Here is a 12532-nt window from a genome sequence, read left to right as displayed (position 1 = left end):
CGGTGCTCATCCTCCCCCCCTCTCGGGCACCCCTGGGGGTATCTTTCCCTTAGATTCATTGTAGCTTTTGTGGGGGTCTTCCTCTCAGAGGATGCAAATTGGGTTGCCAGCCCGTTCTGCCCCGGTTGCCGTCTCTCCGGGCTGGCACTGACTCTCCAGTCGTCACCACTCTTTTCACAGTTGTCACTCGGTCTTTCCTGGTTATGCATATTTAATGTAGAGTTTGATAGATTCTTGACTAGACAGAGAATGAGGGGGTATGGAGAGAAAGCAGGAGATTGGGGCTGAGAGGAAAATTGGATCAGCCATAATGAAATGGCAAAGTAGACTCAATAGGCCAAATGGCCTAAGTCTACTCCTATATCTTATGGTATTATGGTTTTATGATTGTTGAATGTTGTTCTTTATTGCATGTCGTGCTAATACACCACAGCAAACTCCTAATACATGTAAATGTAAATGTATGGTGAATAAAGTTGGTATTTGATCCTTAATCATTGATACAACTGCTGACCAAAGAGAAGACTGAGGGACTAAAGAGGGTCTCTCTTTGATTGACTGATGTGAAGAAGTGTATCATAAGTTCTAGGATAACATGGGAAAAGCATACCCAACTTCAGCCATATCCTGACCACTACCATACAAAATGCTGGAGGAACTCAGCAAGTCAGCCAGGCAGCATCCATGGAAGAAAATAAAGAGTAGACGTTTTGGGCTGAGATGAAGGGTTCTTGCCTGAACCATGACCCCTTATTCCCCTCCATACATGCTGCCTGACTTACTTAGTTCCTGATGAATCTTGTGGGATGGTTCTCTGAGCAGACCAGCAAAGTCATTCAGCAGAATACTCAAGCAAGTCAAGCAGTATGCTTAAATTCACACAGGCAGGACTGAACCTGAGGTGAGCAAGTCTAATGCAGCAACTTTACTGGCAGCATGAGTGTACCACCCTCACACCATTGTGACCACTGTGGACACACTCATGTATGTTAATGTAGTGGCTATTTTAATGGACTTGGACCATTGGAAAATCTTGGATCATTGATTAAGAGACATGATTTCAAATACCAGCATGGCAGCAGCATCATCATCATCAGGTGCTGTGCCCAGTTTGAGCTTTGACTGCCATGGTCCACACACTCCTGTTTCGGGTCAAGTGGATCAATTCATTGGTATTCACTTCCAGTTCTCTGTCTGCTGTCTCCATCATCATTTGACTTTGTCTTCCTCTTGCTTTCTTCCCTTCAATCTTTCCCATGTGCCCCTCAGCTATGTGGAGTACTTCGCCATGTATTCAACCTGAGCCTGAGGCTCCAGAGGGTTCCTATACTGTGGAAGACATCCTGCCTCGTCCCTGTGCTGACGACGCCGCACCCCAGCGGCCTCAATGACTACAGACCGGTGGCATTGACCTCCCACATCATGAAGACCCTGGAGAGACTTGTTCTGGAGCTGCTCCGGCCTATGGTCAGGCCACGCTTAGATCCCCTCCAGTTCACCTACCAGCCCCGACTAGGAATTCAGGATGCCATCGTCTACCTGCTGAACCGTGTCTACGCCCACCTGGACAAGCCAGCGAGTACTGTGAGGGTCATGTTTTTTCACTTCTCCAGTGCGTTCAACACCATCCGCCCTGCTCTGCTGTGGGAGAAGCTGACAGCGATGCAGGTGGATGCTTCCCTGGTGTCATGGATTCTTGATTACCTGACTGGCAGACCACAGTATGTGTGCTTGCAACACGGTGTGTCCGACAGAGAGATCAGCAGCACTGGGGCTCCACAGGGGACTGTCTTGTCTCCCTTTCTCTTCACCATTTACACATTGGATTTCAACTACTGCACAGAGTCTTGTCATCTTCAGAAGTTTTCGGATGACACTGCCATATTTGGATGCATCAGCAAGGGAGATGAGGCTGAGACAGGGCTACGGTAGGAAACCTTGTCACATGGTGTGAGCAGAATTATCTGCAGCTTAATGTGAAAAAGACTAAGGAGCTGGTGGTAGACCTGAGGAGAGTTAAGGAAACGGTGACCCCTGTTTCCATCCAGGAGGTCAGTGTGGACATGGGGGATGATTACAAATACCTGGGGATACGAATTGGCAATAAACTGAACTGGTCAAAGAACACTGAGGCTGTCTACAAGAAGGGACAGAGCCGTCTCTATTTCCTGAGGAGACTGAGGTCTTTTAACATCTGCCGGACGATGCTGAGGATGTTCTATGAGTCTGTGATGGCCAGTGCTATCATGTTTGCTGTTGTGTGCTGGGGCAGAAGGCTGAGGGTAGCAGACACCAACAGAATCAACAAACTCATTCCTAAGGCCAGTGATCTTGTGGGGATGGAACCGGACTCTCTCACAGTGGTGTCTGAAAAGAGGATGCTGTCTAAGTTGCATGCCATCTTGGTCAATGTCTCCCATCCACTACATGATGTACTGGGTGGGCACAGGAATACATTCAGCCAGAGACTCATTCCACCAAGACTCATTCCACAGAGCATCAAAGGAAGTCATTCCCGCCGGCGGCCATCAAACTTTACAACTCCTCCCTTGGAGGGTCAGACACCCTGAGCCAATAGGCTGGTCCTGGACTTATTTCATAATTTACTGGAATAATTTACATATTACTATTTAACTATTTATGGTTCTATTACTATTTATTACTTATGGTGCAACTGTAACGAAAACCAATTTCCCCCGGGATCAATAAAGTATGACTATGACTATGACTATAATTACCAAGCACTCTAACTCCTCTTTCCTAATCACATGTCCAATGAAGTTACGTTGCCTTTTCATGATCTCATATATTATTTCTCTTTTTGTGTTTGCTCTGTTCATGACATCCTCGTTAGGTATTCTTTTCATCCATGATATTCTTTGCACCCTCCTCAAAAACCACACCCCTGCTGATACAATTCATTTCCTCATGTTGCTAGATATCGTCCAACATTCTGAGCCATATAACATAACTGTATAAATGTAACATTTCAGTACTCTGAGGTGGGTTGTCATGCCTAGTTTAGTATTGGTCAGTATACTCTTCATTCTCGTAAAGGTGTCTTTTGTCATCCCTATTCTTCTTTTGAGGTCCAAGTCGCACCTGCCATCTGATGTCACCCAGCTTCCTAAGTAGCAAAAGTTCTGTACTTGTTTTATGTCTTCCCCATTTATTCTCAGCCTGCAGATAGGATTCTCCTTCTTATTGGATATCACCAAACATTCTGTCTTTCTGCAATTGATAGATAGACCCATTTTTGCACTTTCTTCAACAATTAAATAAGTGTTGTAGTTCTTCCTCCATACTTGCAATTAACACAGTGTCATCTGCATATCTGAAATTATTGATGTTTTCAGCGCCAACTTTGATTCCCAAGATGTCTCTTATTTTTTGTAATATTGTTTCACTGTACTCATTAAATAAACCAGGGGAGAAAACATACTCTTGTCTAATGCCTCTCTTGGATTTTCGTAAACTGATTCAATTCTCTATCTATTCTCACAGCGGCAGTTTGTTCCCAGTACAGATTTCTGATTAGGCGGCGGTCTTTCAAATCTAGATCTAGAATTTCCTGTAATATTTCAAATAACTTATTGTGCTTCACTTTATCAAATGCTTTTGTGTAGTCGAAAAAACAAACAAACAAATCTTTTTGCACTTGAATAGCTCATTCTGATAGTATCCTTAACATCAATATTGTGTTTCTGTTAATTTTTTGTTAATCTTTAGTCTTTCCATTTCATTTATCACATTGTCCAATCTTCCTGCTTGATATAGCGTTCTTACATTTCAAGTGGCAATAATTTTCTTTTGTGTTACCTGAATTTTATGACCAGTAGCTTGATGACGGTCGAGGATCCCCTGCAGTCCAGAATCAACCCTACCGAGCGAAGCATCTTCAGAATTGTCTTGAAGATCCTCTTGACGCTGTTGTTGTTTGATACATTTTGTGAGTTTGACCATGGTTTTCTTAGCAAATAGCAACAGTGGTTTGCTATTGCCTACCATTGGGAGAACTAAAGAAATCACCATTTCTCTTCCCAAGTGTTCATCCGCCTGTACTATAGCCGTTGACATTTGAGGTCGTAGCTCATCTGCCTTCTCTATCATAAGTTCAGTTACTGAACCTGCTGGATCTGCCGTTGGCCTTCGCTCGTATCCTGAGCAGGAACCCTTGCAGGTGCTACTGTTCTGGGTCGGAGCGCCCCAGGAGCAATGAATGACTAAGGGGTAACTCCACTTTCCCCAAAGCTCTGTAAGTCCCCAGTCAGAGCCTCATCACCGGTTGCAATTTAGAGTCATACCCAGGACTGAATGGCAGCATGGGATGATGTTTATTTCATGAAATTTATCAAGAAAATAGCACCCATAATCAGGGACTCCCACCGCCCAGGACATACTCTCTTCTCCTTGCTGCCATCAGGGAGAAGGTACAGGAGCCTCAGAAATCACACCACCAGGTTTGGGAACAATTATTACCCCTTGACCACAGGCTCTTGAACAATGAGGATAACTTCACTCAACTTCACTTGCTCCATCATTGAAACGTTCCCACAACCAATGGACCCACTTTCAAGGACTATTTATCTCACATTCTCGATATGTATTGCTTATTTATTTATACTATTGTTTCTTCTTTTTGCATTTGCGCAGTTTTTTTTTACTTCTGCATTCTGGTTGAACACCCTAGTTGGCCAATCTTTCATTGATTCTATCATAGCCATATGCTATAGATTTGTTGAGTATTCCCAGAACAAAACAGATCTCAGAGTTGCTTATGGTGACATATATATACTTTGATAATAAAATGTACTTTAGACTTTGAACTTCAGAATGCAAAAGTCAGCAGTTCAGCAGCTCAGGCAGCATCTACAGAAGGAAACAAACAGTTAATGTTTCAGTCTGAGACTATTCACCTTAGCCCAGAATGTCCATATTCCTCCTTGGGCAACACTCACCAACAAGAACCAAAACCCTCCTTGGTTTGCAGTGAGAGGCTCCTGCCCTCCCCTTCAGATCCTTCCTACATCGTTGAGTCTCACTCTCAATGCATCCTGCCCTTGTGATGGCTGCAATGAGTACAAGTTGGTTGGCCTCCTCTTTGTAGACTGTGAAAAAGGATATAAGGTGCTTGGTGCGGTTTGTCCCGCGCGGCTGTGCATAGAATACCCTCTAATCTATGGGATGTATCAAGGACATCTTCGAAAGGTGAGGCCTCAAAAAGACGACATCCATTACTAAGGACCCCCATGACGCAGGACATGCCCTCTTCTCTTAACTGTCATCAGGGAGGAGGTGCAGGAGCCTGAAGACACACATTTAATGTTTTAGGAACAGCTTTTTCACCTCTGCCATCAGATTTCTGAATGGTCCATGGACTCTTAATCAATACTTCAGTATTTTACTCTCTCTTCACACTACTTATTTATTTTATTTATATATTTCTTCTTGTAACTGGTACTATTTTTAATGCTATCTGTGCCGCTGCCTCTAAACAAAATTTTCATGAAATAAATCTGATTCTGATTATAAGACAAACATCAAGTGCAGCTGGAAGATCATGTACTTTGGTCTGGCAGAAATTGTTGGTCTTCCATTGCAAAAAGATGTCCAAAATTCTGCCAATTGCCATTTTCTAGGTTTTAGGAGTAAGTGTTAAGGGATGCACTGAAGACAATTCAGCCTCTCAAACATTTGAAATTTACATTGTCCTAGGAGGCTACATGATCGCCAATACTGCACACAGATCAAATCAAGTCAATTTCAATTGTCATTCAAACATAGATGAAGACAGCCAAAGGAAACAGAATTCCTCTGGGGCCAAGGTGGAAAACACAGCACCAACAGCACATAGCACTTATAGTTATGATAGCTGAGGAACTCCCAGTGACAGAAAAAATATAGCCCAAGTCTCTAAGTGGCAAGGCCTGTAGATTAATGGTGCATAGGACGTTGTCATGGTTCAGTCTGTTTTCCACTGAGTGAACACAGGAGAGCAGGACCAACCGAACACTGAAGGGAAGCACCGACAGTGGGGGACCAGCCTCTCAACCAGTACCCACAGAGACCTCTGCTCTCTCCCACATCTCAAGTATGATATTCTTCTCAGGGGTTATTCCCTTAATGGAGAACACCTGTGTGTAACTTTGTTTAACATGGGGCGGCTGATGCTTTGGCAGCCATCACATGGCCCTTGTCAGATAGAGGACAGGGTCCAGTAGCATCGAACGAAAGGCAAGTGGGGCCCTTCACTGCAGTGGTCGTCCCCCACCTTTACTGCCATTGTGATGTACAATCTTCTTCCACCATCTCCACTGCTGAGGTCTTGGTTGGATCACTCTTGTTCTGAAACCTCCCCTTTGACCTTACCACCATGGATGACCCTTTCAGGAGCTAAGACCCAGATGGTACCATTCTCAAAATCTCAGTAACTCAAACGCCAAAGGTGACGAACTTCGGAGAAGTCCCATATGGTGTTTTAGTCCGTATGCCTGCATGTAAACAGGAGCATACATCTCTATCATTTTTGCTGCACTGATCCGAACAAATTCCCTTAAAATTCAGCATCAACATCAATGCATTCCAAGATTTGCTACAACTTGTGCATTTCTTGCAAAGCTGCTATTTCAGCCCAACCCTTGTCAGTGAACAGGGAGAGGATCTTTGAATGATTATATTCAGAGAAAATAAAGTCTTGCTCATTGCTGTCTTTCCTGTGTTGGAGGATCTTTGAATGATTATATTCAGAGAAAATGAAGTCTTGCTCATTGCTGTCTTTCCTGTGTTGGCTAGCAGCGTGGTGCTGAACAGAACTAAACTCCTGGTTTGATAGCTGATATTGTATGTGTTGTCCATTCACTTTTTTCTTGCTCATGTAATTTGTTCATTTCCTTCTCTTTGGGTGTATGATGTTTTCTTGGATGGTTTTCGTGGTGCTTCTTTGCTTTGTGGCTGCCTGCAGGACGACGAATTCCAGGATTGTATTCTGTATATATACTTTGATAATATGTGTACTTTGAACCTTTGATGGTAATATACAAGCACAAGTCAGGTTGCTGAGCATGACATAAAACAGGGGTTCCCAACCTTTTTTGCACCGCGAACCAGTTTAATATTGACAATATTCTTGCCGACCGGCCAACCGGGGCGGGGAGCGTTCAAGTAGGGTTAAACTCACCTCAACATGTCTTTTACAGTTAGGGTTGCCAACTTTCTCACTTCCAAATAAGGGACAAAAATAGCAGTCAAATCCCAGGACACTTGCGTTTACCCAGAGAAAGACTACCACACATGAAGCCTTGCACGGGCACCTGTGTGCACATGCGCGTACGTGCCGATTTTTTTCCACAAATCGGTTTTGGCTTAATCTTTCTGACTATACTGTACATACATTATTTCTACCTTATATAGGCTGTGTATTTATCATATCATTCCTGCTTTTACTACATGTTAGTGTTATCTTAGGTTTTATGTGTTATTTGGTATGATTTGCTAGGTTAATTTTTGGGTCTGGGAACGCTCAAAAATTTTCCCATACAAAGTAATAGTAATTACTTCTTCGCCTTATGCCATTTTAGCAGGAACGGTTTCATAGGAATGCTCTACTTTAGCGGGGGAAATACGGGACAAGGGCAGTCCCGTATGGGACAAACCAATTTAGCCCAATATACGGGATATCCCGGCAAATACGGGACAGTTGGCAACCCTATGTTCAAGTTCAACAGTGTGTGACAGGGAATGAGGAAAAGGTGCAGCTGACTCATATCGATAGCACATGCTTTGCGGCACGGTACCGGTCCACGGCCCGGTGGTTGGGGACCGCTGACATAGAAAACTTGGGAGATTACAAATCACCTGACACTTTGATATAGCAATAAATAATTAAAGTTTGTTAGCATTATATGATATATAATGTTAGACATGGGAGAGCTATCATGAGAATAAGGGTAACAGCCAGTTAATACTTGTTAGAACCAGTCTTTAAAAACAGCCTAAGCACAGTGTCCCAACCATTGATAAGTGAAACTAGTCATTTTCCAAGGGATATTCTGATTCACCACCATTGTAACTGCAAAGAAGAAAATAACAGATTAATTTTTATGTTTATTGAGCCTCTTTGAATCTCCTAGGATGGGGGTCAAACAATGTAATAGTTGGCTGTCTTTTGTATCAACAGAATGACAGAGTAACACACACAAAGTACTGGAGGAACTCAGCAGGTCAGACTGCATCTATGCTGACCAAGGTGCCCCATCAAACAGCATTTGGCCAATAGCCTTCTAAATCATTACAATCCATGCACCTGTCCAACGGTCCTCTAGAAGTTGTTATTGTACTGTCTCAAACATGAGGAATTCTGCAGATGCTGGAAATTCAAGCAACACACATCAAAATTGCTGGTGAACGTAGCAGGCCAGGCCGCATCTCTAGGAAGAGGTACAGTCGACTTTTCAGGCCAAGACCCCTTGTCAGGATTGTACTGTCTTATTGACTATCTAGTGGGATGGGGGAGGAATTGTCAACTTTTTGGTTTGAAACCTTACATCAGGCCTCAGAAGAGGCTCTGAAGAGGAGAAGGAGATGTAGTGATATAGTAGACTGATGTGATAGGTGGACTGAGGACTGGTGAAGCCACATGGCAGGCTAAGTAGGGAGGGGAGAGGAGGAGAGGATGAAGGATGGAGGTAGAAAAAAAGGAATTCAGATAGAGCAGAGTCGGGTGAGGAGAAGGTGGAGATAACCACTGATAAGCCGTTGTGGTTCTGTATATCACACTGCAGTAATTAGCTCCACCATCATCCCAGGCTGAGTTCTTCCAGCAAATGTTGTACAATTTAACAACGACTGGCTATAACAACTTCAGTTAAAGGATGATCTATTGGTCAAAACTCTGTAGGAAGTTCCCTTGTTCTCTTTCAAAGTTATGCCTTAAATTTTGTTTACTTCCAAATAAAACTGGCTAATTTCAACATCAGGCAATACTGCATTTTGTCCTTTGTCAATTAATTGTGTGACGACTGAGTTATTGCTGAGCCACACAGCAAAGCAAAAATAAGGTGTTTTCACTGATAGGATCGTTGATACTGGAATAGATCATTTGTTTACAGATATAGCATTGAAACAGAATAAATTTAAATGTATTTCTCATTTCAGGCTCTTTGTCCTAAAGCAACAAGGTTCTGAATTACTTTTGTAACTACATTTGCTCAGTCGGCCATGATCCTTGCACGAGATCCCCGAAAAATAATGATTCCCATTGGTGCTTGCAAACACCGTAATGAACTCCAATAAATGGAGTTTAAATCCATTGTCAAAAATGAATATATTTTGCACACCAATGAAATAGATATCATTGTTACACAGGCAGAGCCCTCCCCATTATTGTACACATTTACAAGGGGTGCTGCCACAAGAAACAAGCATCCATCGTTAAGGAAACCTATCATCCAGGCCAGCCCTCTTCTCACTACAACCATTGGGAAGGAGGTACAGGAGCCTTTGGTCCCACAACACCAGGATCACGAACAATTATTACCCTATATCCATCAGGCTCCTGAACCAGGGTGGATAACTTTGCTGACCTGACTCCACAACCTATAGGCTCATTTTCAAGGGCTCTGTAACTTACGTTCTCAGTTTTGTCCATTGTTTTTATTATTTGCATAGCTTGTCTCCTTTTGCACATTGGATGTTGGTCAGTCTTTTTTTATGTATAGTTTTTCATGAATTCTGTTAAACCAACAAGAAAATGAATCTCAGGAAAGTATATGCTCACATATACATACTTTGATAGTAAACTTACTTTGAACTCTATGGAGAGCAAGCATTCTCGTGAATCTAATTTCCATAGTGTTATTGCATTTCCCTCCATTGAGAACATCTACCAAAAACACTGCCTAAGGAAGGTGAAAAGCATTATAAAGGATGCATCTCACCCTAACCATAGACTTTTTACTCTCCTCCCATCCGGTAGGTGCTACAGGAGCCTCTGGTCCCGCACCAGCAGACACAGGAAGAGCTTCTTCCCTGCGGTTGTGACCCTGCTGAACCTCACATCACAGCGCTAAGCAGTACTGCACCCATATTTTACTGTCTCAGTACTTTTATATTTGTGTGCTGTAGCACTTACTTTTTATTCACAGTTATTTTGTAAATAACACTATTCTTTGCATTTCTGGTTAGATGCTAACTGCATTTCATTGGCTTTGTATCTGTACTCCGCACAATGACAATAAAGTTGAATCTAATCTAATCTAATATGCACCATAGAAAGACATTGAAAGTGTCCTACTCCCTCCATTGACTCCATCTATTGTTACCACTGCCTTTGGAAAACAGCCAACATCATCAAGGACACTTCCTACTCCTGTCATTCTCTCTTCTCTCAGATCAGGCAAAAGTTAGAAAAGTTTGACAGTACATTACCACCAGACTCAAGAACAGCTTCAGTCCTGATGTTTTCAGATCCTTTAATAGACCTCTCACATACAACAACTGAACCCTCAATCACCCAATCTACCTTGCCATTGTCTTGCTAATATATATACATTGAGTGGCCACTTCATTAGGTGCACCTGTACACCTGCTCCTCAATGCAAATATCTTATCAGCTAATCATGTGGCAGCAACTCAATGCATAAAAGCATGCAGACATGGTCAAGAGTCTCCATCGTTGTTCAGATCAAACATCAGAATGGAGAAAAAACATGACTCCATAGCTCTATGACTCTAGAAATTGAACAATATGCAATGAAGAGCAAGATTTCCCACCTGACTTTTCATGATAGGAAGGTCATTTTGAAGCAACTGGAAATGATTGGGCCCCATATACTGCCTGATGAACTCCAGCAATGATACTCTTGGTCTGGAATGATTGAATACCAACCACTAAGACCCATCTTCTTTTCTGTGAAGGCCAACATACTCATTGACTTTAGCTTTACCAGTCACCGATGTCAAGAGCAGTTGCCTCTTTGGTCTACGGTTGGATGAAATCTAGAGCCATCTGGTCCTTGGAAATCCAAACTAGGCATTGGTAAGTATACTAATGATGAGTAAGTGCTGCTTGCTAGTCTCTCAATAATGACTGTCATCAATTTGCTTATGACTGAGAGTAGGGTGATAAGAACAAGACTGGATTTCTCTTGTTCTTTATGAGCAGGATATACCAGAGCAATTTTCAATATTGTTAGGTAGATGCCAGTGTTGTAGCTTTTTTAAATGAACTAGAGGAATGGCTTCCTCAGGAGCACGTGTCTTCAAGAAGTACAGCTGGGATAGTATCTTCAATACAGCCTTCACTGAATCCAGTGTCCCCATCTCTTGCTTTTGAGTTGAATGAATCAAATTGGTTTAAAAATGGCTCACGCATATGGTGAAAAGTTGAGAAGGACTATCCTTGTTTAATTTTAATTTTATCTTACAGATGCAACACGATAAAAGACCCATCCGGCCCAATGAGTCTGCCCAGTTACATCCATATGGGCAATTAAGCTACTAACCTGCATGTCCTTGGAATATGGGAGGAAACCAGAGCACCCGGAGGAAACAGGTAGTCGTGAGAAGAATGTACAAACTCCTTATAGACCACAGCAGAATTGAACCTTGGCCTCTGGCACTGTTACAGCATTATGCTAACTGCTACGTTAACAGGACTCCTGGGCTGAGCACAGCATCTCTGATGAATTTGCAATTTATTGTATACCTGAACTTTAGCTATTAAAATTTATTCTGCATTACTATTGCTCTCCCTGCTTCAATGCACTGTGTAATGATTTGATCTGTGAGACCAGTATGCGAAACAAGCTTTTCACTGCATCTTGGTACATCTGATAATAAACCAATATCAATACTGATGGGGATGTTCTTGGAGATTTCTCTGAATGTTTGCTGTTTAGATATCAAATACAATTAATGATTCATGTGGGAGAATTTTGATTTGATTTGTTGATCAAAAGGCATTTGTACTCCTGGGATGTGGGTTAACAAGTTAGGCACCTCACTTTTAGACATTGCTTGACATTCTTCCCAGCATTCCTTCCTGCACTCTGTTGCTGATCTTTCTGTGAATTGTGAAAAATATCTTCGGTTTTGTAATTTTAAGATTAAAGATCTGCAGAATAGCCGCACAGATGTTGCAGAATTGAAGCAACATGTAAATAACTTTTTATTAAAATAGACCTTCAATGTAGTAACTTTTGATGTTGTCAATTGTATGTTTGCTATTTAGAATGTAATACACTATATCAAGACAGTATCTAAGAACCACAAAGTCAAGACTGTGTGAGCAATTATGGTAGCATAGAGCTATTACAGTCTAGGGCATTGGAATTTGGAGAACAATGCCTCTGTAAGAACATTTATATGTTCTTCCCGTGAGCACGTGGGAACTCCCGCTTGTGGTGGATGATGTGGAGGTGCTCAACGAAGCGGTTCCCCATCAACGTTCCACTTACGGTCACCACAGATTACTCTCATGTAATTATTCTCCTCTCACTGTCATTGTCTCCCTCCTGGCAGAGTTTGCAGCACA

At 42.3% G+C, this 12532-nt stretch overlaps 1 long non-coding RNA gene across 1 annotated transcript; it reads left to right on the top strand.

Annotated features, from left to right (window-relative positions):
• The first annotated feature begins 7829 nt into the window (after nt 1-7829).
• LOC140200562 (uncharacterized) lies at nt 7830-12142 on the top strand. The gene is made up of 3 exons (XR_011886663.1): nt 7830-8436; nt 10915-11035; nt 11426-12142. It is a non-coding gene; the product is annotated as an uncharacterized lncRNA (long non-coding RNA).
• The last annotated feature ends 390 nt before the right edge of the window (nt 12143-12532 follow it).

The sequence above is a fragment of the Mobula birostris genome, chromosome 7 (assembly GCF_030028105.1).
Source record: "Mobula birostris isolate sMobBir1 chromosome 7, sMobBir1.hap1, whole genome shotgun sequence".
Classification (NCBI taxonomy): Eukaryota; Metazoa; Chordata; class Chondrichthyes; order Myliobatiformes; family Myliobatidae; genus Mobula; species Mobula birostris.
This window is presented reverse-complemented; position numbering and strand designations above follow the sequence as displayed.